Raw genomic sequence first — 4,519 nt, 5'->3', positions numbered from 1 at the left:
CTGATTCTGCAGGTATTAAGTGGTCTGCAGTTGACGAGACCCTGCTTGCAATGATGGTAGAATGCGATTGACCTTCAGCTGAAAAATTACCTACTTCGCAAAAACAACAAGCGTTCGAAGGTCAATGATTAAGCCATATCATAACCAAATGTTAGTTCTTTGCCTTGCATGGCTGCTAATTATTTCAACATCCGACATTATATTGCATATTTCCAATAATGGCTTACCAATCAATGCTTTACAGTGTGGTGCTAAACTAAACATTTGGTGAGTGTGTTTAAGTGTTACAGGAACACAGAAAGACTTCCAGTAAAGGCTGTCCCTGGAATTATTTGTCGCTTTCTGCTTTACCCTGTGGCATCTTTTAATACACCTCATACCAAGCGGGTCAGACGGTTCACACACCTGTTGTCTCATTGTACAGCACTTCACAGCAGAGAGTGAGCAGTGTACACTACACCATGAGGAAATAAATGAAAACTGGTTCTGTCTTTGTAAGTCAATGCATATGCTTTCAAATTACTTGAACACTTTTAGACATGCTTAAAATGTCTTCATATCATTACAATGCTTAAAAAAAGGTCAGCTGAAATAAGTTCTTCTCAAGTTCACATATTCTTTTTGTGCTATATTTCTTTAAAATAAATGTCTCTTGGTTTGTTTTGTAATTATGTTATATAAGGTAATGTTAAAATGTCCAAATACTGTAGATTTTGGGACTGCTGTATGTGAGATTCTGCACCTTTCTCAGTTATGCAATACTGTGCTGTTTTCCTCCTACGCCGCTTTAACATTTATTCATCTCATGTGTCTATCACTTCAAAGCTACGCTGACCTCACATTATTGGGTTGTGTGTTGTTGTTGTTGTAAAATCATAAAATGTCCTTCTCTTAACCTTTCGCAATACTCTGTAATCTACATTCCTTGAATATGAATGTGTCATGAACTACCGCCCACAACAGACAAACACCAGCTGAAACCAGGCTGCTGTTTTAAATTACGTTTTGTGGTAAAACGCAATTGTTGGTGGTTGAAGCGTGTTCTGCTATGTATGTTGAGTCTAAAATCGAATAGATATTTTGTGACATATTCATGATAATGTGACATGATGATGTGCTGGAAATATCACAGTGAAGCTATGATTGCGTTTTAAATTAATTGTGTTTTATGACTTATTTTGACAATCTTTAGTTGCCGTTTATTGTTAACTGTTGTACAGTACATGGCCAAAAATATGTAGACACCCATACTTGTACTTGAACATTTAATTTTGAAACCTTGATGAGCTCTTTATCAAAGCAAGGTTGTTTTTGCACTTAATAAATTGTAATATTTTTGTGGAAACCGTGATAAATTCTATTCAGGATAGTTCAAGAGAAAAGTGTTTATTTGAAAAAAAAATATTTTCTAACATCATAAATGTGTTTACTGTGACTTTTGATCAATTTAATGCATGCTGAATAAAAGTGCTAATTAAAAAAAAAGCTCCAATCTTTTGAATGACAGTGTATCATGTTTTCCATAAAAAATATCAAGCAGCACAACTGTTTTCAGCATTGATTTCAAGAAATAATCAAATTACAACAAAATTAGTAAGAAAGTGTCTACATACTTTTGGACACACTCTTTAAAAACAGATCTTTTTGGTCTTATATCCATTAAGTATAGGACAAATCTGACCAGTTCTATACTTCATTCAAAACCTAGAATACAACTAGTAACTCTGAAATGGAGAATTTTGTAAACAGTTCTGTAATTTCGAACTGGAAAGGATGAGGAATACTATGTGCTGGCATACAGTTGGGAAAGTCCATAACTGAGAGTAACAGTCATGTGTGTAATACATTCCTTACACACAACTCTCTGCTGCTGACTCAACCTGTCGCAATCACTGTGACTCGCAGGATGTGAGAGATTGAGCTTCACGCTGGGAAATCAAGGGCCTTTTTTCATTGGGCGACACTTGCAGAGGCTGATTTTAAAGGGGTCATATGATGCGATTTCAAGTTTTCCTTTTTCTTTGGAGTGTTACAAGCTGATTGTGCATAGATAAGATCCCTGAAGTTGCAAAGACTAAAGTCTCAAAACCAAAGAGATATTCTTTATCAAAGTTAAGACTCTGCCACGCCCCCCTAAAACAGCTCGTTCTAACACGCCCCCACATATCTACCTCACTATGTGGAAATATTTGCATAATGCCGCCCAAATGTGCACACAAAGAAAGAAGGCGTGGTTTCAGTAACCGCAGTTAGTGTTGAAGCAGCATGTCAGGGAGATGCTGTGTGTTTCTAGGCGAAAGCAAAAGCACTTTATTTGGCCTTCCGAAAGTAGATGCATTTAGAAATCTTTAAGATTACTTACAACAGAACAGCAATGCATTTTATAGATGACCGTTTCGTGAACCTAGGAGAGGAAGTAATTCTGACTTTGCTATGACAATCCGGCGCTTCTGAATCAGCTACTGTTTTGTTACTAGTTTAAGTATTTGTTATGGACTGTTCAAATGCAGAGTTTTGCGCATCGTGTGTGTGTGTGTGTGTGTGAGAGAGAGAGAGAGAGAGAGGGGGGGGGTCACATCACAGTGGAGTCAGCTGTCTTAACCGTGGCTTGTGTACTGCAAACACATACCAGCTTCATCACTGTGTCTGTCACGCAACTCTGTTCCCCTTTCGGGCTCTGTCTTTACATTTATTTTGAAAGATGAAGCTCGCGATTATGGTAAGAGGCGTTACATTTCCGACGAGTGCTTGTGGTGTTCGGCCAATCACAATGCACTGGGTCAGCTGGCCAATCAGAGCAGACTGCGCTTGTCAAAGGAGGGACTTTGTAGAAAACAAAGCGTTTGAGAGAGGCGGGGCATAGAGGACCTACAATAATGTACAGTATTTGAAAAATAATGTGTTTTTTGAACATTAAAGCATGTCAACATATTCTGTTACACCAAATACACAAAATAATGATCTTTAAAAAAGCATTATATGACCCCTTTAAAGAAATGAGTCAGTGAATCACTGCTCTCGTCCCTAAATAACCCTGAATGATGTCCAAACGAGAAGAAACACCTTAAAGCAACAGAGGGGGAAGGAGAGCAATGACTTCACAAAACATGATAAGAAAAATAGAGAAGGGCAAATCAATACTATTTCTGAAAGAAATATGAGATATGATAAAAAGTTATTGTTTAAGAAGTATGGTTTAAAAAAAACATGCTGGAATCAAATAAATCAGATTTTAGAAATATATTATTTTAACATCATTGATATACTATTATAGTTTTTGCAAAACAAATTTAATCAGATTTTATCTTTCAGTTCTTATTTAGTTATAGTTTTATTTAAGCATAGTTTAAGTTTATTTAGTTTGAATTATTTAAGTACTTAAACTAAACAGTAATCAGAAATGTGTGTGAAATAGGTTAAATAAAATAAAAAATCTTTTCTTTTTTTTTCTGATGACAGAAAGATGATGAACAGATGTGCTGTAGTGATGGATTTCTGGGTTGAGGTGGACAGGAAGTGCTTGTTTTCTCAGAGACTAGAAGGGGACCAGAGGGCAAAGAGTGGCATCATGTAGATGTGTCCACTGACCCGGCTTCTCATTGGTCAGATCTGGGGGCATAGTATTATTGCATAGCAATGACTCCCGGAGTCAGTGCTGAATCATGTTACAGCCAGGGGGAGAGAAAAAGAAGAAGGAGAAGGAGCTGGAAAGAAAAGGGTGGGGGGTGAGCAGACAAATCATTTGAAGCTGGAGTATGGTTACATTGTTTTAACATTCAGAGCTTCCTGCTTGTTCAGCATGTTTCTAAGCTACATACAGTAATCACATTAACGTAAAAGTTCCTACTTGAGTCAAAACAATGCTTTGCTATATTTTCAGAGCACATGTTAAGTTTAGAATAGGTGTAAATGTATACCGGGACGTTATGCATGCAATGCAGGGATGTTACACAGAGACATTCCACTATTTTCACACTTGCAGGGCTTCATTTCAGCATTCGTGATGTGCATATTGACTGTGCTGTTACTATCTGGCACCTGTAGAGCTATTATATCATTAGAGCCTAGGAGGATTGTGGGAGAGACGTTGGCAGCATAGCAACTACTAAATTTGCACATTTAACTAATGATTTCAGGGGGTCGGATGATGAGGAATCAAATTTACCTTGATTTTTTTTTAGATCCTTGTGCAATAAAAATATACTGTAACTTATAAAATTCAAAACAACCTTACCACTGGAAAAAAGGTCGTTTACACTGGGCACCTGCGAAAAACACATTGTTTGAAAAAGTGTAAATTGTCTTTAAATTATTATTGTTAAATTATTATGATAATAATAACAATAATAATAATATATAAAATGTTGAAATAAAATTAAATGTAACATTTAAATAATAATAAAATTAATAATAAATTATTGAAAATGTTAATTATATTTATTAATCATAAACAGTATTATAAATAAATAATTATGTAAATAAATAATAATAATAATAATAATAATAATAATAATAATAA

This window comes from Sinocyclocheilus grahami, unplaced genomic scaffold (assembly GCF_001515645.1).
Source record: "Sinocyclocheilus grahami isolate Dianchi unplaced genomic scaffold, SAMN03320097.WGS_v1.1 scaffold602.1, whole genome shotgun sequence".
NCBI classification, from domain to species: domain Eukaryota; kingdom Metazoa; phylum Chordata; class Actinopteri; order Cypriniformes; family Cyprinidae; genus Sinocyclocheilus; species Sinocyclocheilus grahami.
This window is presented reverse-complemented; position numbering follows the sequence as displayed.